The sequence below is a fragment of the Hyla sarda genome, unplaced genomic scaffold, assembly GCF_029499605.1.
Source record: "Hyla sarda isolate aHylSar1 unplaced genomic scaffold, aHylSar1.hap1 scaffold_945, whole genome shotgun sequence".
NCBI lineage: Eukaryota > Metazoa > Chordata > Amphibia > Anura > Hylidae > Hyla > Hyla sarda.
Window position 1 is genome coordinate 1 of NW_026610975.1, and position 21173 is coordinate 21173.

At 45.8% G+C, this 21173-nt stretch overlaps 8 non-coding genes and 2 pseudogenes across 8 annotated transcripts; all 10 read right to left on the reverse strand.

The window, feature by feature from the left end:
• Nucleotides 1-1059: 1059 nt before the first annotated feature.
• Nucleotides 1060-1249, reverse strand: LOC130350384 (U2 spliceosomal RNA). Its single transcript, XR_008887491.1, has one exon. It is a non-coding gene; the product is annotated as a U2 spliceosomal RNA (small nuclear RNA).
• Nucleotides 1250-3333: 2084 nt separating this feature from the next.
• LOC130350380 (U2 spliceosomal RNA) lies at nucleotides 3334-3525 on the reverse strand. The gene has a single exon (XR_008887488.1). It is a non-coding gene; the product is annotated as a U2 spliceosomal RNA (small nuclear RNA).
• A 2086-nt stretch (nucleotides 3526-5611) lies between these two features.
• LOC130350381 (U2 spliceosomal RNA) lies at nucleotides 5612-5801 on the reverse strand. Its single transcript, XR_008887489.1, has one exon. It is a non-coding gene; the product is annotated as a U2 spliceosomal RNA (small nuclear RNA).
• A 2082-nt stretch (nucleotides 5802-7883) lies between these two features.
• Nucleotides 7884-8074, reverse strand: LOC130350415 (U2 spliceosomal RNA). Its single transcript, XR_008887518.1, has one exon. It is a non-coding gene; the product is annotated as a U2 spliceosomal RNA (small nuclear RNA).
• A 2082-nt stretch (nucleotides 8075-10156) lies between these two features.
• On the reverse strand, nucleotides 10157-10347 carry LOC130350428 (U2 spliceosomal RNA). The gene has a single exon (XR_008887529.1). It is a non-coding gene; the product is annotated as a U2 spliceosomal RNA (small nuclear RNA).
• A 2081-nt stretch (nucleotides 10348-12428) lies between these two features.
• LOC130350440 (U2 spliceosomal RNA) lies at nucleotides 12429-12619 on the reverse strand. The gene has a single exon (XR_008887540.1). It is a non-coding gene; the product is annotated as a U2 spliceosomal RNA (small nuclear RNA).
• A 2084-nt stretch (nucleotides 12620-14703) lies between these two features.
• LOC130350387 (U2 spliceosomal RNA) lies at nucleotides 14704-14894 on the reverse strand. Its single transcript, XR_008887494.1, has one exon. It is a non-coding gene; the product is annotated as a U2 spliceosomal RNA (small nuclear RNA).
• Nucleotides 14895-16978: 2084 nt separating this feature from the next.
• Nucleotides 16979-17163, reverse strand: LOC130350386 (U2 spliceosomal RNA). The gene has a single exon (XR_008887493.1). It is a non-coding gene; the product is annotated as a U2 spliceosomal RNA (small nuclear RNA).
• Nucleotides 17164-17850: 687 nt separating this feature from the next.
• LOC130350391 (U2 spliceosomal RNA) lies at nucleotides 17851-18010 on the reverse strand (annotated as a pseudogene).
• A 2089-nt stretch (nucleotides 18011-20099) lies between these two features.
• On the reverse strand, nucleotides 20100-20303 carry LOC130350390 (U2 spliceosomal RNA; annotated as a pseudogene).
• Nucleotides 20304-21173: the final 870 nt, after the last annotated feature.

The following is a 21173-nucleotide window of genomic DNA, read 5'->3' on the forward strand; positions in this document are numbered from 1 at the left end:
GGCGTATTATTCTTCTTTTTCTTCTTTTTTTTCGTCTAATGCATACCCCATCAGTGCAGCAATGCTTATTCAATACCGCCAGCAGATGGAGACACTGGGGGATAATTTTCTAAGGATTTATACTGATTTTTCCTGTCTGAATTTGTCGCACAGAAAGTTGCAGGCCAAATATGTGTGACATTTCTGCGACTTTAGCTTCTAGAGCATTTTTACAACATTATACATAGGTGCTGAATACATAAAAAGCGACTGTTCAGCGACAGACAAGTCGCATCGGCTGAAAGTAGGCCAGAATGTCAGTCCATGTTGGAGCAGGTTTAGATACAGTCTAAAGCATAGATCTCAAAGTCTGTGCACAGAATTTAGCAAGGGCCTCGCACCTTCTGATGCATCAGGTAGGTGCACAATAGCATAGCCTAACCCTCTGTACTTTGGTCTATATTGATGCGGGGACATAGACAGCCAGCCTGATGACCAATCCATTAGTGCAATGGATGGCTGGAAGCATTTGTCTTTGCCTTTGCAATACCACAGAAGCAATGCATGGTCAATGTACAGCAATGACACACCTGTGTGAACAGCCAGAGACCCCCCCCCCCATGTTATGTTACATAGTTACATAGTTAGTACGGTCGAAAAAAGACATATGTCCATCAAGTTCAACCAGGAATTAAGGGGTAGGGGTGTGGCGCGATATTGGGGAAGGGATGAGATTTTATATTTCTTCATAAGCATTAATCTTATTTTGTCAATTAGGAACATTCAGCACCCACCCGCTATCAAGGCAGCTGCCTATCATGTCATGCCCTACCTGCACAGGTGTGCTGGCTACTCAAATGATCCAATTAAGGAGGCCATTTAGTCCGCAGCAGCAGAAGTCCTGTGCCTTGGACGCCTCCAACAGCGGCCAGACACAAGCAGAAGCAGAAGCAGCAGCAGCACCACCTTTTGTTTTTTGGCTGCAGCAGCAGCAGCAGCAAGGCCCACAGGGCTGGCTAGCTGGCTAGCCAGCAAGCAGGTAGCAATGAAAGTAGGAATCTTTCTTTTAACCCTGTAAGGGGGTGGTGCACTGTACCCGAAGATACTGCCATATCGGTCAATGCATAGGGCGACGGAAGCAAGCTTCGAAATCGGCCCCCGTTCTCAAAAATCCATTTAATATATGGTCCCCAGATAGGGGACGTATCAGATATTAAACTGATAAGAACAGATACTACACTTGATCTTAGCCAAAAGGCCGAGAAGCGATAACCGTGAAAGGGGCGGGCCCAACAAGGTCCCCTTCATGGGCACTATCACTGCTTGCTGTCAGGGAGGCTGCCAGACAATTTTCCATGCACACTCTGGGCTGGGGGGCAGTCAACCACCAGTACACACAGCAGAACCTAAACCCATACCATTATTGCTAAGCAGCAAGACAGGGGCCCATTGCACTCCCACGGGGCCTTTTTAAATGCAATCCATAACCCGGATTTGCCAGGAACCCTTCTTACTCCTCCTACTTGCATGTGACACTGGGCTTAGGATCTGCATAGGAAACACAACACACAAGCACACACCTACCTTTGTTGCCTGCAGATGCCTCCTTGCTGTCCCCAAACGGTATCAAACCAACACCCACGGGAAGCTGTAAGCATAGAGGACATGCCTGCACCCCATTGGACTTACCTGTGTGGGTTAAACCCGGGTTATTTGACAACCTATGGCGGTGATGGTTCTGCTCAGGCAGAGCAGTGCTGATGCTCCTCATAAAGCTGTCCGCTGCTGTGAAGGTTCTAGGTGACATCACAAATCCCTATGGTTACATACACAACAAAGCTGGGTTGTTGTTGTTTACACTCTGCAAGGCCTGTGGAAGTGAGTGACATCATAGCACTGTAGTTCTGAGGGTTCTAGATGGATGCAACAATCTCCTGTTGCTTCTATGAAGGCCATAATAGACGACATCACCAAACAGCTCCATAGTCACATACACAGCAAAGAGAGATGTTGTTTACACCTAGTGATGTCAGTGGTATTGTGTGACATCACAGCACAGTGCTAAGGCTCCTGGGCCTGGACACAGCAGCGGCTGCAATATCTCAACGAGAATACGTTTATATATATGTGTGTGTGTGCGCGTATATATATATATATATATATATATATATATATATATATATATATTTCTCCGCCGAAATCACTTTTAAACCCATTTCCACCTTTTTTTCCCTTCTCTTCCTCTTACTTTTTTTTCACGTTTTTTTATACGTTTTTCTCCTTTTCGCCTCTTTTCTGGGCGTATTATCTTCTTTTTCTTCTTTTTTTCGTCTAATGCATACCCCATCAGTGCAGCAAATGCTTATTCAATACCGCCAGCAGATGGAGACACTGGGGGATAATTTCTAAGGATTTATACTGATTTTTTCCTGTCTGAATTTGTCGCACAGAAAGTTGCAGGCCAAATATGTGTGACATTTCTGCGACTTTAGCTTCTAGAGCATTTTTACAACATTATACATAGGTGCTGAATACATAAAAGCGACTGTTCAGCGACAGACAAGTCGCATCGGCTGAAAGTAGGCCAGAATGTCAGTCCATGTTGGAGCAGGTTTAGATACAGTCTAAAGCATAGATCTCAAAGTCTGTGCACAGAATTTGAGCAAGGGCCTCGCACCTTCTGATGCATCAGGTAGGTGCACAATAGCATAGCCTAACCCTCTGTACTTTGGTCTATATTGATGCGGGACATAGACAGCCAGCTGATGACCAATCCATTAGTGCAATGGATGGCTGGAAGCATTTGTCTTTGCTTTGCAATACCACAGAAGCAATGCATGGTCAATGTACAGCAATGACACACCTGTGTGAACAGCCAGAGACCCCCCCCCCCCATGTTATGTTACATAGTTACATAGTTAGTACGGTCGAAAAAAGACATATGTCCATCAAGTTCAACCAGGGAATTAAGGGGTAGGGGTGTGGCGCGATATTGGGGAAGGGATGAGATTTTATATTTCTTCATAAGCATTAATCTTATTTTGTCAATTAGGAACATTCAGCACCCACCCGCTATCAAGGCAGCTGCCTATCATGTCATGCCCTACCTGCACAGGTGTGCTGGCTACTCAAATGATCCAATTAAGGAGGCCATTTAGTCAGCAGCAGCAGAAGTCCTGTGCCTGGACGCTCCAACAGCGGCCAGACACAAGCAGAAGCAGAAGCAGCAGCAGCACCACCTTTTGTTTTTTGGCTGCAGCAGCAGCAGCAGCAAGGCCCACAGGGCTGGCTAGCTGGCTAGCCAGCAAGCAGGTAGCAATGAAAGTAGGAATCTTTCTTTTTAACCCTGTAAGGGGGTGGTGCACTGTACCCGAAGATACTGCCATATCGGGTCAATGCATAGGGCGAACGGAAGCAAGCTTCGAAATCGGCCCCCGTTCTCAAAAATCCATTTAATATATGGTCCCCAGATAGGGGACGTATCAGATATTAAACTGATAAGAACAGATACTACACTTGATCTTAGCCAAAAGGCCGAGAAGCGATAACCGTGAAAGGGCGGGCCCAACAAGGTCCCCTTCATGGGCACTATCACTGCTTGCTGTCAGGGAGGCTGCCAGACAATTTTTCCATGCACACTCTGGCTGGGGGGCAGTCAACCACCAGTACACACAGCAGAACCTAAACCCATACCATTATTGCTAAGCAGCAAGACAGGGGGCCCATTGCACTCCCACGGGGCCTTTTTAAATGCAATCCATAACCCGGATTTGCCAGGAACCCTTCTTACTCCTCCTACTTGCATGTGACACTGGGCTTAGGATCTGCATAGGAAACACACACACAAGCACACACCTACCTTTGTTGCCTGCAGATGCCTCCTTGGCTGTCCCCAACGGTATCAAACCAACACCCACGGGAAGCTGTAAGCATAGAGGACATGCCTGCACCCCATTGGACTTACCTGTGTGGGTTAAACCCGGGTTAATTGACAACCTATGGCGGTGATGGTTCTGCTCAGGCAGAGCAGTGCTGATGCTCCTCATAAAGCTGTCGCTGCTGTGAAGGTTCTAGGTGACATCACAAATCCCTATGGTTACATACACAACAAAGCTGGGTTGTTGTTGTTTACACTCTGCAAGGCCTGTGGAAGTGAGTGACATCATAGCACTGTAGTTCTGAGGGTTCTAGATGGATGCAACAATCTCCTGTTGCTTCTATGAAGGCCATAATAGACGGACATCACCAAACAGCTCATAGTCACATACACAGCAAAGGAGAGATGTTGTTTACACCTAGTGATGTCAGTGTATTGAGTGACATCACAGCACAGTGCTAAGGCTCCTGGGCCTGGACACAGGCAGCGGCTGCAATATCTCAACGGAGAATACGTTTATATATATGTGTGTGTGTGCGCGTATATATATATATATATATATATATATATATATATATAATATATATTTCTCCGCCGAAATCACTTTTAAACCCATTTCCACCTTTTTTTCCCTTCTCTTCCTCTTACTTTTTTTTCACGTTTTTTACGTTTTTTCTCCTTTTCGCCTCTTTTCTGGGCGTATTATTCTTCTTTTTCTTCTTTTTTTCGTCTAATGCATACCCCATCAGTGCAGCAATGCTTATTCAATACCGCCAGCAGATGGAGGACACTGGGGGATAATTTTCTAAGGATTTATACTGATTTTTCCTGTCTGAATTTGTCGCACAGAAAGTTGCAGGCCAAATATGTGTGACATTTCTGCGACTTTAGCTTCTAGAGCATTTTTACAACATTATACATAGGTGCTGAATACATAAAAAGCGACTGTTCAGCGACAGACAAGTCGCATCGGCTGAAAGTAGGCCAGAATGTCAGTCCATGTTGGAGCAGTTTTAGATACAGTCTAAAGCATAGATCTCAAAGTCTGTGCACAGAATTTAGCAAGGGCCTCGCACCTTCTGATGCATCAGGTAGGTGCACAATAGCATAGCCTAACCCTCTGTACTTTGGTCTATATTGATGCGGGACATAGACAGCCAGCTGATGACCAATCCATTAGTGCAATGGATGGCTGGAAGCATTTGTCTTTGCCTTTGCAATACCACAGAAGCAATGCATGGTCAATGTACAGCAATGACACACCTGTGTGAACAGCCAGGAGACCCCCCCCCCCCCATGTTATGTTACATAGTTACATAGTTAGTACGGTCGAAAAAAGACATATGTCCATCAAGTTCAACCAGGGAATTAAGGGGTAGGGGTGTGGCGCGATATTGGGGAAGGGATGAGATTTTATATTTCTTCATAAGCATTAATCTTATTTTGTCAATTAGGAACATTCAGCACCCACCCGCTATCAAGGCAGCTGCCTATCATGTCATGCCCTACCTGCACAGGTGTGCTGGCTACTCAAATGATCCAATTAAGAGGCCATTTAGTCAGCAGCAGCAGAAGTCCTGTGCCTGGACGCTCCAACAGCGGCCAGACACAAGCAGAAGCAGAAGCAGCAGCAGCAACACCTTTTGTTTTTTGGCTGCAGCAGCAGCAGCAGCAAGGCCCACAGGGCTGGCTAGCTGGCTAGCCAGCAAGCAGGTAGCAATGAAAGTAGGAATCTTTCTTTTTAACCCTGTAAGGGGGTGGTGCACTGTACCCGAAGATACTGCCATATCGGGTCAATGCATAGGGCGACGAAGCAAGCTTCGAAATCGGCCCCCGTTCTCAAAAATCCATTTAATATATGGTCCCCAGATAGGGGACGTATCAGATATTAAACTGATAAGAACAGATACTACACTTGATCTTAGCCAAAAGGCCGAGAAGCGATAACCGTGAAAGGGGCGGGCCCAACAAGGTCCCCTTCATGGGCACTATCACTGCTTGCTGTCAGGGAGGCTGCCAGACAATTTTCCATGCACACTCTGGGCTGGGGGCAGTCAACCACCAGTACACACAGCAGAACCTAAACCCATACCATTATTGCTAAGCAGCAAGACAGGGGCCCCATTGCACTCCCACGGGGCCTTTTTAAATGCAATCCATAACCCGGATTTGCCAGGAACCCTTCTTACTCCTCCTACTTGCATGTGACACTGGGCTTAGGATCTGCATAGGAAACACACACACAAGCACACACCTACCTTTGTTGCCTGCAGATGCCTCCTTGGCTGTCCCCAAACGGTATCAAACCAACACCCACGGGAAGCTGTAAGCATAGAGGACATGCCTGCACCCCATTGGACTTACCTGTGTGGGTTAAACCCGGGTTATTTGACAACCTATGGCGGTGATGGTTCTGCTCAGGGCAGAGCAGTGCTGATGCTCCTCATAAAGCTGTCGCTGCTGTGAAGGTTCTAGGTGACATCACAAATCCCTATGGTTACATACACAACAAAGCTGGGTTGTTGTTGTTTACACTCTGCAAGGCCTGTGGAAGTGAGTGACATCATAGCACTGTAGTTCTGAGGGTTCTAGATGATGCAAACAATCTCCTGTTGCTTCTATGAAGGCCATAATAGACGACATCACCAGACAGCTCCATAGTCACATACACAGCAAAGGAGAGATGTTGTTTACACCTAGTGATGTCAGTGGTATTGAGTGACATCACAGCACAGTGCTAAGGCTCCTGGGCCTGGACACAGCAGCGGCTGCAATATCTCAACGGAGAATACGTTTATATATATGTGTGTGTGTGCGCGTATATATATATATATATATATATATATATATATATATATATTTCTCCGCCGAAATCACTTAAACCCATTTCCACCTTTTTTTTCCCTTCTCTTCCTCTTACTTTTTTTTCACGTTTTTTTACGTTTTCTCCTTTTCGCCTCTTTTCTGGGCGTATTATTCATCTTTTTCTTCTTTTTTTTTCGTCTAATGCATACCCCATCAGTGCAGCAATGCTTATTCAATAACCGCCAGCAGATGGAGACACTGGGGGATAATTTTCTAAGGATTTATACTGATTTTTCCTGTCTGAATTTGTCGCACAGAAAGTTGCAGGCCAAATATGTGCGACATTTCTGCGACTTTAGCTTCTAGAGCATTTTTACAACATTATACATAGGTGCTGAATACATAAAAAGCGACTGTTCAGCGACAGACAAGTCGCATCGGCTGAAAGTAGGCCAGAATGTCAGTCCATGTTGGAGCAGGTTTAGATACAGTCTAAAGCATAGATCTCAAAGTCTGTGCACAGAATTTAGCAAGGGCCTCGCACCTTCTGATGCATCAGGTAGGTGCACAATAGCATAGCCTAACCCTCTGTACTTTGGTCTATATTGATGCGGGACATAGACAGCCAGCTGATGACCAATCCATTAGTGCAATGGATGGCTGGAAGCATTTGTCTTTGCCTTTGCAATACCACAGAAGCAATGCATGGTCAATGTACAGCAATGACACACCTGTGTGAACAGCCAGGAGACCCCCCCCCCCATGTTATGTTACATAGTTACATAGTTAGTACGGTCGAAAAAAGACATATGTCCATCAAGTTCAACCAGGGAATTAAGGGGTAGGGGTGTGGCGCGATATTGGGGAAGGGATGAGATTTTATATTTCTTCATAAGCATTAATCTTATTTTGTCAATTAGGAACATTCAGCACCCACCCGCTATCAAGGCAGCTGCCTATCATGTCATGCCCTACCTGCACAGGTGTGCTGGCTACTCAAATGATCCAATTAAGGAGGCCATTTAGTCAGCAGCAGCAGAAGTCCTGTGCCTGGACGCTCCAACAGCGGCCAGACACAAGCAGAAGCAGAAGCAGCAGCAGCACCACCTTTTGTTTTTTGGCTGCAGCAGCAGCAGCAGCAAGGCCCACAGGGCTGGCTAGCTGGCTAGCCAGCAAGCAGGTAGCAATGAAAGTAGGAATCTTTCTTTTTAACCCTGTAAGGGGGTGGTGCACTGTACCCGAAGATACTGCCATATCGGGTCAATGCATAGGGCGACGGAAGCAAGCTTCGAAATCGGCCCCCGTTCTCAAAAATCCATTTAATATATGGTCCCCAGATAGGGGACGTATCAGATATTAAACTGATAAGAACAGATACTACACTTGATCTTAGCCAAAAGGCCGAGAAGCGATAACCGTGAAAGGGGCGGGCCCAACAAGGTCCCCTTCATGGGCACTATCACTGCTTGCTGTCAGGGAGGCTGCCAGACAATTTTCCATGCACACTCTGGGCTGGGGGGCAGTCAACCACCAGTACACACAGCAGAACCTAAACCCATACCATTATTGCTAAGCAGCAAGACAGGGGCCCATTGCACTCCCACGGGGCCTTTTTAAATGCAATCCATAACCCGGATTTGCCAGGAACCCTTCTTACTCCTCCTACTTGCATGTGACACTGGGCTTAGGATCTGCATAGGAAACACACACACAAGCACACACCTACCTTTGTTGCCTGCAGATGCCTCCTTGGCTGTCCCCAAACGGTATCAAACCAACACCCACGGGAAGCTGTAAGCATAGAGGACATGCCTGCACCCCATTGGACTTACCTGTGTGGGTTAAACCCGGGTTATTTGACAACCTATGGCGGTGATGGTTCTGCTCAGGCAGAGCAGTGCTGATGCTCCTCATAAAGCTGTCGCTGCTGTGAAGGTTCTAGGTGACATCACAAATCCCTATGGTTACATACACAACAAAGCTGGGTTGTTGTTGTTTACACTCTGCAAGGCCTGTGGAAGTGAGTGACATCATAGCACTGTAGTTCTGAGGGTTCTAGATGGATGCAACAATCTCCTGTTGCTTCTATGAAGGCCATAATAGACGACATCACCAAACAGCTCCATAGTCACATACACAGCAAAGGAGAGATGTTGTTTACACCTAGTGATGTCAGTGGTATTGAGTGACATCACAGCACAGTGCTAAGGCTCCTGGGCCTGGACACAGCAGCGGCTGCAATATCTCAACGGAGAATACGTTTATATATATGTGTGTGTGTGCGCGTATATATATATATATATATATATATATATATATATATATATTTCTCCGCCGAAATCACTTTTAAACCCATTTCCACCTTTTTTTCCCTTCTCTTCCTCTTACTTTTTTTTCACGTTTTTTTACGTTTTTCTCCTTTTCGCCTCTTTTCTGGGCGTATTATTCTTCTTTTTCTTCTTTTTTTTCGTCTAATGCATACCCCATCAGTGCAGCAATGCTTATTCAATACCGCCAGCAGATGGAGACACTGGGGGATAATTTTCTAAGGATTTATACTGATTTTTCCTGTCTGAATTTGTCGCACAGAAAGTTGCAGGCCAAATATGTGTGACATTTCTGCGACTTTAGCTTCTAGAGCATTTTTACAACATTATACATAGGTGCTGAATACATAAAAAGCGACTGTTCAGCGACAGACAAGTCGCATCGGCTGAAAGTAGGCCAGAATGTCAGTCCATGTTGGAGCAGGTTTAGATACAGTCTAAAGCATAGATCTCAAAGTCTGTGCACAGAATTTAGCAAGGGCCTCGCACCTTCTGATGCATCAGGTAGGTGCACAATAGCATAGCCTAACCCTCTGTACTTTGGTCTATATTGATGCGGGACATAGACAGCCAGCTGATGACCAATCCATTAGTGCAATGGATGGCTGGAAGCATTTGTCTTTGCCTTTGCAATACCACAGAAGCAATGCATGGTCAATGTACAGCAATGACACACCTGTGTGAACAGCCAGGAGACCCCCCCCCCCCATGTTATGTTACATAGTTACATAGTTAGTACGGTCGAAAAAAGACATATGTCCATCAAGTTCAACCAGGGAATTAAGGGGTAGGGGTGTGGCGCGATATTGGGGAAGGGATGAGATTTTATATTTCTTCATAAGCATTAATCTTATTTTGTCAATTAGGAACATTCAGCACCCACCCGCTATCAAGGCAGCTGCCTATCATGTCATGCCCTACCTGCACAGGTGTGCTGGCTACTCAAATGATCCAATTAAGGAGGCCATTTAGTCAGCAGCAGCAGAAGTCCTGTGCCTGGACGCTCCAACAGCGGCCAGACACAAGCAGAAGCAGAAGCAGCAGCAGCACCACCTTTTGTTTTTTGGCAGCAGCAGCAGCAGCAGCAAGGCCCACAGGGCTGGCTAGCTGGCTAGCCAGCAAGCAGGTAGCAATGAAAGTAGGAATCTTTCTTTTTAACCCTGTAAGGGGGTGGTGCACTGTACCCGAAGATACTGCCATATCGGGTCAATGCATAGGGCGACGGAAGCAAGCTTCGAAATCGGCCCCCGTTCTCAAAAATCCATTTAATATATGGTCCCCAGATAGGGGACGTATCAGATATTAAACTGATAAGAACAGATACTACACTTGATCTTAGCCAAAAGGCCGAGAAGCGATAACCGTGAAAGGGGCGGGCCCAACAAGGTCCCCTTCATGGGCACTATCACTGCTTGCTGTCAGGGAGGCTGCCAGACAATTTTCCATGCACACTCTGGGCTGGGGGGCAGTCAACCACCAGTACACACAGCAGAACCTAAACCCATACCATTATTGCTAAGCAGCAAGACAGGGGCCCATTGCACTCCCACGGGGCCTTTTTAAATGCAATCCATAACCCGGATTTGCCAGGAACCCTTCTTACTCCTCCTACTTGCATGTGACACTGGGCTTAGGATCTGCATAGGAAACACACACACAAGCACACACCTACCTTTGTTGCCTGCAGATGCCTCCTTGGCTGTCCCCAAACGGTATCAAACCAACACCCACGGGAAGCTGTAAGCATAGAGGACATGCCTGCACCCCATTGGACTTACCTGTGTGGGTTAAACCCGGGTTATTTGACAACCTATGGCGGTGATGGTTCTGCTCAGGCAGAGCAGTGCTGATGCTCCTCATAAAGCTGTCGCTGCTGTGAAGGTTCTAGGTGACATCACAAATCCCTATGGTTACATACACAACAAAGCTGGGTTGTTGTTGTTTACACTCTGCAAGGCCTGTGGAAGTGAGTGACATCATAGCACTGTAGTTCTGAGGGTTCTAGATGGATGCAACAATCTCCTGTTGCTTCTATGAAGGCCATAATAGACGACATCACCAAACAGCTCCATAGTCACATACACAGCAAAGGAGAGATGTTGTTTACACCTAGTGATGTCAGTGGTATTGAGTGACATCACAGCACAGTGCTAAGGCTCCTGGGCCTGGACACAGCAGCGGCTGCAATATCTCAACGGAGAATACGTTTATATATATATGTGTGTGTGTGCGCGTATATATATATATATATATATATATATATATATATATATTTCTCCGCCGAAATCACTTTTAAACCCATTTCCACCTTTTTTTCCCTTCTCTTCCTCTTACTTTTTTTTCACGTTTTTTTACGTTTTTCTCCTTTTCGCCTCTTTTCTGGGCGTATTATTCTTCTTTTTCTTCTTTTTTTTCGTCTAATGCATACCCCATCAGTGCAGCAATGCTTATTCAATACCGCCAGCAGATGGAGACACTGGGGGATAATTTTCTAAGGATTTATACTGATTTTTCCTGTCTGAATTTGTCGCACAGAAAGTTGCAGGCCAAATATGTGTGACATTTCTGCGACTTTAGCTTCTAGAGCATTTTTACAACATTATACATAGGTGCTGAATACATAAAAAGCGACTGTTCAGCGACAGACAAGTCGCATCGGCTGAAAGTAGGCCAGAATGTCAGTCCATGTTGGAGCAGGTTTAGATACAGTCTAAAGCATAGATCTCAAAGTCTGTGCACAGAATTTAGCAAGGGCCTCGCACCTTCTGATGCATCAGGTAGGTGCACAATAGCATAGCCTAACCCTCTGTACTTTGGTCTATATTGATGCGGGACATAGACAGCCAGCTGATGACCAATCCATTAGTGCAATGGATGGCTGGAAGCATTTGTCTTTGCCTTTGCAATACCACAGAAGCAATGCATGGTCAATGTACAGCAATGACACACCTGTGTGAACAGCCAGGAGACCCCCCCCCCCATGTTATGTTACATAGTTACATAGTTAGTACGGTCGAAAAAAGACATATGTCCATCAAGTTCAACCAGGGAATTAAGGGGTAGGGGTGTGGCGCGATATTGGGGAAGGGATGAGATTTTATATTTCTTCATAAGCATTAATCTTATTTTGTCAATTAGGAACATTCAGCACCCACCCGCTATCAAGGCAGCTGCCTATCATGTCATGCCCTACCTGCACAGGTGTGCTGGCTACTCAAATGATCCAATTAAGGAGGCCATTTAGTCAGCAGCAGCAGAAGTCCTGTGCCTGGACGCTCCAACAGCGGCCAGACACAAGCAGAAGCAGAAGCAGCAGCAGCACCACCTTTTGTTTTTTGGCTGCAGCAGCAGCAGCAGCAAGGCCCACAGGGCTGGCTAGCTGGCTAGCCAGCAAGCAGGTAGCAATGAAAGTAGGAATCTTTCTTTTTAACCCTGTAAGGGGGTGGTGCACTGTACCCGAAGATACTGCCATATCGGGTCAATGCATAGGGCGACGGAAGCAAGCTTCGAAATCGGCCCCCGTTCTCAAAAATCCATTTAATATATGGTCCCCAGATAGGGGACGTATCAGATATTAAACTGATAAGAACAGATACTACACTTGATCTTAGCCAAAAGGCCGAGAAGCGATAACCGTGAAAGGGGCGGGCCCAACAAGGTCCCCTTCATGGGCACTATCACTGCTTGCTGTCAGGGAGGCTGCCAGACAATTTTCCATGCACACTCTGGGCTGGGGGGCAGTCAACCACCAGTACACACAGCAGAACCTAAACCCATACCATTATTGCTAAGCAGCAAGACAGGGGCCCATTGCACTCCCACGGGGCCTTTTTAAATGCAATCCATAACCCGGATTTGCCAGGAACCCTTCTTACTCCTCCTACTTGCATGTGACACTGGGCTTAGGATCTGCATAGGAAACACACACACAAGCACACACCTACCTTTGTTGCCTGCAGATGCCTCCTTGGCTGTCCCCAAACGGTATCAAACCAACACCCACGGGAAGCTGTAAGCATAGAGGACATGCCTGCACCCCATTGGACTTACCTGTGTGGGTTAAACCCGGGTTATTTGACAACCTATGGCGGTGATGGTTCTGCTCAGGCAGAGCAGTGCTGATGCTCCTCATAAAGCTGTCGCTGCTGTGAAGGTTCTAGGTGACATCACAAATCCCTATGGTTACATACACAACAAAGCTGGGTTGTTGTTGTTTACACTCTGCAAGGCCTGTGGAAGTGAGTGACATCATAGCACTGTAGTTCTGAGGGTTCTAGATGGATGCAACAATCTCCTGTTGCTTCTATGAAGGCCATAATAGACGACATCACCAAACAGCTCCATAGTCACATACACAGCAAAGGAGAGATGTTGTTTACACCTAGTGATGTCAGTGGTATTGAGTGACATCACAGCACAGTGCTAAGGCTCCTGGGCCTGGACACAGCAGCGGCTGCAATATCTCAACGGAGAATACGTTTATATATATGTGTGTGTGTGCGCGTATATATATATATATATATATATATATATATATATATATATATTTCTCCGCCGAAATCACTTTTAAACCCATTTCCACCTTTTTTTCCCTTCTCTTCCTCTTACTTTTTTTTCACGTTTTTTTACGTTTTTCTCCTTTTCGCCTCTTTTCTGGGCGTATTATTCTTCTTTTTCTTCTTTTTTTTCGTCTAATGCATACCCCATCAGTGCAGCAATGCTTATTCAATACCGCCAGCAGATGGAGACACTGGGGGATAATTTTCTAAGGATTTATACTGATTTTTCCTGTCTGAATTTGTCGCACAGAAAGTTGCAGGCCAAATATGTGTGACATTTCTGCGACTTTAGCTTCTAGAGCATTTTTACAACATTATACATAGGTGCTGAATACATAAAAAGCGACTGTTCAGCGACAGACAAGTCGCATCGGCTGAAAGTAGGCCAGAATGTCAGTCCATGTTGGAGCAGGTTTAGATACAGTCTAAAGCATAGATCTCAAAGTCTGTGCACAGAATTTAGCAAGGGCCTCGCACCTTCTGATGCATCAGGTAGGTGCACAATAGCATAGCCTAACCCTCTGTACTTTGGTCTATATTGATGCGGGACATAGACAGCCAGCTGATGACCAATCCATTAGTGCAATGGATGGCTGGAAGCATTTGTCTTTGCCTTTGCAATACCACAGAAGCAATGCATGGTCAATGTACAGCAATGACACACCTGTGTGAACAGCCAGGAGACCCCCCCCCCCCATGTTATGTTACATAGTTACATAGTTAGTACGGTCGAAAAAAGACATATGTCCATCAAGTTCAACCAGGGAATTAAGGGGTAGGGGTGTGGCGCGATATTGGGGAAGGGATGAGATTTTATATTTCTTCATAAGCATTAATCTTATTTTGTCAATTAGGAACATTCAGCACCCACCCGCTATCAAGGCAGCTGCCTATCATGTCATGCCCTACCTGCACAGGTGTGCTGGCTACTCAAATGATCCAATTAAGGAGGCCATTTAGTCAGCAGCAGCAGAAGTCCTGTGCCTGGACGCTCCAACAGCGTCCAGACACAAGCAGAAGCAGAAGCAGCAGCAGCACCACCTTTTGTTTTTTGGCTGCAGCAGCAGCAGCAGCAAGGCCCACAGGGCTGGCTAGCTGGCTAGCCAGCAAGCAGGTAGCAATGAAAGTAGGAATCTTTCTTTTTAACCCTGTAAGGGGGTGGTGCACTGTACCCGAAGATACTGCCATATCGGGTCAATGCATAGGGCGACGGAAGCAAGCTTCGAAATCGGCCCCCGTTCTCAAAAATCCATTTAATATATGGTCCCCAGATAGGGGACGTATCAGATATTAAACTGATAAGAACAGATACTACACTTGATCTTAGCCAAAAGGCCGAGAAGCGATAACCGTGAAAGGGGCGGGCCCAACAAGGTCCCCTTCATGGGCACTATCACTGCTTGCTGTCAGGGAGGCTGCCAGACAATTTTCCATGCACACTCTGGGCTGGGGGGCAGTCAACCACCAGTACACACAGCAGAACCTAAACCCATACCATTATTGCTAAGCAGCAAGACAGGGGCCCATTGCACTCCCACGGGGCCTTTTTAAATGCAATCCATAACCCGGATTTGCCAGGAACCCTTCTTACTCCTCCTACTTGCATGTGACACTGGGCTTAGGATCTGCATAGGAAACACACACACAAGCACACACCTACCTTTGTTGCCTGCAGATGCCTCCTTGGCTGTCCCCAAACGGTATCAAACCAACACCCACGGGAAGCTGTAAGCATAGAGGACATGCCTGCACCCCATTGGACTTACCTGTGTGGGTTAAACCCGGGTTATTTGACAACCTATGGCGGTGATGGTTCTGCTCAGGCAGAGCAGTGCTGATGCTCCTCATAAAGCTGTCGCTGCTGTGAAGGTTCTAGGTGACATCACAAATCCCTATGGTTACATACACAACAAAGCTGGGTTGTTGTTGTTTACACTCTGCAAGGCCTGTGGAAGTGAGTGACATCATAGCACTGTAGTTCTGAGGGTTCTAGATGGATGCAACAATCTCCTGTTGCTTCTATGAAGGCCATAATAGACGACATCACCAAACAGCTCCATAGTCACATACACAGCAAAGGAGAGATGTTGTTTACACCTAGTGATGTCAGTGGTATTGAGTGACATCACAGCACAGTGCTAAGGCTCCTGGGCCTGGACACAGCAGCGGCTGCAATATCTCAACGGAGAATACGTTTATATATATGTGTGTGTGTGCGCGTATATATATATATATATATATATATATATATATATATATATATTTCTCCGCCGAAATCACTTTTAAACCCATTTCCACCTTTTTTTCCCTTCTCTTCCTCTTACTTTTTTTTCACGTTTTTTTACGTTTTTCTCCTTTTCGCCTCTTTTCTGGGCGTATTATTCTTCTTTTTCTTCTTTTTTTTCGTCTAATGCATACCCCATCAGTGCAGCAATGCTTATTCAATACCGCCAGCAGATGGAGACACTGGGGGATAATTTTCTAAGGATTTATACTGATTTTTCCTGTCTGAATTTGTCGCACAGAAAGTTGCAGGCCAAATATGTGTGACATTTCTGCGACTTTAGCTTCTAGAGCATTTTTACAACATTATACATAGGTGCTGAATACATAAAAAGCGACTGTTCAGCGACAGACAAGTCGCATCGGCTGAAAGTAGGCCAGAATGTCAGTCCATGTTGGAGCAGGTTTAGATACAGTCTAAAGCATAGATCTCAAAGTCTGTGCACAGAATTTAGCAAGGGCCTCGCACCTTCTGATGCATCAGGTAGGTGCACAATAGCATAGCCTAACCCTCTGTACTTTGGTCTATATTGATGCGGGACATAGACAGCCAGCTGATGACCAATCCATTAGTGCAATGGATGGCTGGAAGCATTTGTCTTTGCCTTTGCAATACCACAGAAGCAATGCATGGTCAATGTACAGCAATGACACACCTGTGTGAACAGCCAGGAGACCCCCCCCCCCCATGTTATGTTACATAGTTACATAGTTAGTACGGTCGAAAAAAGACATATGTCCATCAAGTTCAACCAGGGAATTAAGGGGTAGGGGTGTGGCGCGATATTGGGGAAGGGATGAGATTTTATATTTCTTCATAAGCATTAATCTTATTTTGTCAATTAGGAACATTCAGCACCCACCCGCTATCAAGGCAGCTGCCTATCATGTCATGCCCTACCTGCACAGGTGTGCTGGCTACTCAAATGATCCAATTAAGGAGGCCATTTAGTCAGCAGCAGCAGAAGTCCTGTGCCTGGACGCTCCAACAGCGGCCAGACACAAGCAGAAGCAGAAGCAGCAGCAGCACCACCTTTTGTTTTTTGGCTGCAGCAGCAGCAGCAGCAAGGCCCACAGGGCTGGCTAGCTGGCTAGCCAGCAAGCAGGTAGCAATGAAAGTAGGAATCTTTCTTTTAAACCCTGTAAGGGGGTGGTGCACTGTACCCGAAGATACTGCCATATCGGGTCAATGCATAGGGCGACGGAAGCAAGCTTCGAAATCGGCCCCCGTTCTCAAAAATCCATTTAATATATGGTCCCCAGATAGGGGACGTATCAGATATTAAACTGATAAGAACAGATTTTTTTTTTTAATCTAAAGCCGAGGAACGTGCTTTCGATTCACCCAAAGTGCAAGAAAAAGTGCAAACGTGTTACACAAAAAAAAACGTGCACAAAGGATGCGGTCTATCGCAAGCCCTTCTCCGATAGGAGAGAGGCCCCCCAACAAACCTTACCCTTCGCCTCCGGACCAAAAGGTACCTGCGAGGTTCCAGGTTCGATGTCCCTTTTCGCCGAAGCTACTAGGGGACCACAAATGCTCCCGGCATCCCCCTTGGCGTTAGCCAAGGTATCTGCCCGCAGAGCCGATTACGGTAGGTACCCTGCCAAAGCAGGAGTACCCGGGGTGTTTGCAGGGAGGTGCGGAACCTAATGGCCACACACACCTCCCCTAGACCGCCAGGAGGGACACCCAGAAGGGCTACCGCATCCTGACAAATCCTGTGAACACACAACACGCAAAAAGTGACACAGTGAAACAAAAAAGAAATAAATAAGTGAATGTGTGCAGATATACTGCCCGGACATTCGGCCGGATCTATAAAAATTTCTCTGATCCTAGCCAGAAGGCCGGGAATCAAGAGGTGAGTGCCACAAGGTGAAGAGATTATGGTGCCCGTGCGTCAACTCAGTGAGTCTATTCTCCCAGTGAGTTTCGGCACCTCGGGGTCACCACTCCCCGAGGCACAAAAGTACCTCGGCTCTAGACCCTCTCAGCCTCATGGCGAGACCCGGAGGGAACAGGTCACATCGGGGCAGCCGTCGAGCTGATTCCTCAGAACCAGCCCCGGAAAGCCCTGGTACACCTGCATCCTCCATGCAGCACCCATCCCCACCAGCATGAAAACTGATAAGAACAGATACTACACTTGATCTTAGCCAAAAGGCCGAGAAGCGATAACCGTGAAAGGGGCGGGCCCAACAAGGTCCCCTTCATGGGCACTATCACTGCTTGCTGTCAGGGAGGCTGCCAGACAATTTTCCATGCACACTCTGGGCTGGGGGGCAGTCAACCACCAGTACACACAGCAGAACCTAAACCCATACCATTATTGCTAAGCAGCAAGACAGGGGCCCATTGCACTCCCACGGGGCCTTTTTAAATGCAATCCATAACCCGGATTTGCCAGGAACCCTTCTTACTCCTCCTACTTGCATGTGACACTGGGCTTAGGATCTGCATAGGAAACACACACACAAGCACACACCTACCTTTGTTGCCTGCAGATGCCTCCTTGGCTGTCCCCAAACGGTATCAAACCAACACCCACGGGAAGCTGTAAGCATAGAGGACATGCCTGCACCCCATTGGACTTACCTGTGTGGGTTAAACCCGGGTTATTTGACAACCTATGGCGGTGATGGTTCTGCTCAGGCAGAGCAGTGCTGATGCTCCTCATAAAGCTGTCGCTGCTGTGAAGGTTCTAGGTGACATCACAAATCCCTATGGTTACATACACAACAAAGCTGGGTTGTTGTTGTTTACACTCTGCAAGGCCTGTGGAAGTGAGTGACATCATAGCACTGTAGTTCTGAGGGTTCTAGATGGATGCAACAATCTCCTGTTGCTTCTATGAAGGCCATAATAGACGACATCACCAAACAGCTCCATAGTCACATACACAGCAAAGGAGAGATGTTGTTTACACCTAGTGATGTCAGTGGTATTGAGTGACATCACAGCACAGTGCTAAGGCTCCTGGGCCTGGACACAGCAGCGGCTGCAATATCTCAACGGAGAATACGTTTATATATATGTGTGTGTGTGCGCGTATATATATATATATATATATATATATATATATATATATATATATATATTCTCCGCCGAAATCACTTTTAAACCCATTTCCACCTTTTTTTCCCTTCTCTTCCTCTTACTTTTTTTTCACGTTTTTTTACGTTTTTCTCCTTTTCGCCTCTTTTCTGGGCGTATTATTCTTCTTTTTCTTCTTTTTTTTCGTCTAATGCATACCCCATCAGTGCAGCAATGCTTATTCAATACCGCCAGCAGATGGAGACACTGGGGGATAATTTTCTAAGGATTTATACTGATTTTTCCTGTCTGAATTTGTCGCACAGAAAGTTGCAGGCCAAATATGTGTGACATTTCTGCGACTTTAGCTTCTAGAGCATTTTTACAACATTATACATAGGTGCTGAATACATAAAAAGCGACTGTTCAGCGACAGACAAGTCGCATCGGCTGAAAGTAGGCCAGAATGTCAGTCCATGTTGGAGCAGGTTTAGATACAGTCTAAAGCATAGATCTCAAAGTCTGTGCACAGAATTTAGCAAGGGCCTCGCACCTTCTGATGCATCAGGTAGGTGCACAATAGCATAGCCTAACCCTCTGTACTTTGGTCTATATTGATGCGGGACATAGACAGCCAGCTGATGACCAATCCATTAGTGCAATGGATGGCTGGAAGCATTTGTCTTTGCCTTTGCAATACCACAGAAGCAATGCATGGTCAATGTACAGCAATGACACACCTGTGTGAACAGCCAGGAGACCCCCCCCCCCCATGTTATGTTACATAGTTACATAGTTAGTACGGTCGAAAAAAGACATATGTCCATCAAGTTCAACCAGGGAATTAAGGGGTAGGGGTGTGGCGCGATATTGGGGAAGGGATGAGATTTTATATTTCTTCATAAGCATTAATCTTATTTTGTCAATTAGGAACATTCAGCACCCACCCGCTATCAAGGCAGCTGCCTATCATGTCATGCCCTACCTGCACAGGTGTGCTGGCTACTCAAATGATCCAATTAAGGAGGCCATTTAGTCAGCAGCAGCAGAAGTCCTGTGCCTGGACGCTCCAACAGCGGCCAGACACAAGCAGAAGCAGAAGCAGCAGCAGCACCACCTTTTGTTTTTTGGCTGCAGCAGCAGCAGCAGCAAGGCCCACAGGGCTGGCTAGCTGGCTAGCCAGCAAGCAGGTAGCAATGAAAGTAGGAATCTTTCTTTTTAACCCTGTAAGGGGGTGGTGCACTGTACCCGAAGATACTGCCATATCGGGTCAATGCATAGGGCGACGGAAGCAAGCTTCGAAATCGGCCCCCGTTCTCAAAAATCCATTTAATATATGGTCCCCAGATAGGGGACGTATCAGATATTAAACTGATAAGAACAGATTTTTTTTTTTTTTTTTTTTTTTTTTTTTTTTTTCCTCAGTTACAGACTATTGTTTGAACGATCATCAGGTCTCCTACCAGGACTCGTCACTTAAAACAATGTCTGAAAAAACATCATGCGGAAAGACAAAAAAAAAGGGAACCGAGGGTCAAGAACTTAAAACCAAAAGGTGAAAGCTGAAGGAAAACAAAAACATTTAAAAAACAAAACATAAACTGGTCAGACTTACAGTTTCCACCATTGGGTATATTTCCAGATCTTTTCAGCATTGTCTTCTCCCATTCTCTTCTTATCTAATAAATATGCAATAAAAAGTCTTCCGAGCAACAACCTCCTACATTCACTTGGAGAAATGGAAACATTTTTAAAAACAAGCAAATTCCTGGAGTCCCATAAAACTTCTTTAAAAACAGAAAAAATTATCCAAGTAACACGTGCATCATTCTTCATGTTAAAGTCCTGACCGATAAAAATTTTCTCAAAAGTAAAATCATTAAAACCCATAAGTGCAATAAAAAATCTTGTTAAAAGCCTAAAAACTTCCTTGGCATAAAAACAGTCCCACCACAAATGTACAATATCTTCTTTACCTCCACAACCCTCTCTTGGACACTGTTCACTCACTCTTATTCCTCTTCCTCTTAAAAACACTCGAGTTGGGAGGCAACCATGGTAAGACATCCATACCACATCTTTTTGTCTATTTGATAAACCAAAGGAATTAAAAAGGCTCCAAATCTTAACTGACTGTGCAATATTACAGAATGGTACTTCATTAAATTTTTCACTCTTTCTCAACTCATATTCTATTTTCTTCTTTTCAGGTTTCCCCAAGGAGCTCAAATTAAACTGATCATTGAAAGACCGAAGAACCACATAAAAGGTAGGTATAATCAGCGCCATTGGTTTCCTCAGATCCC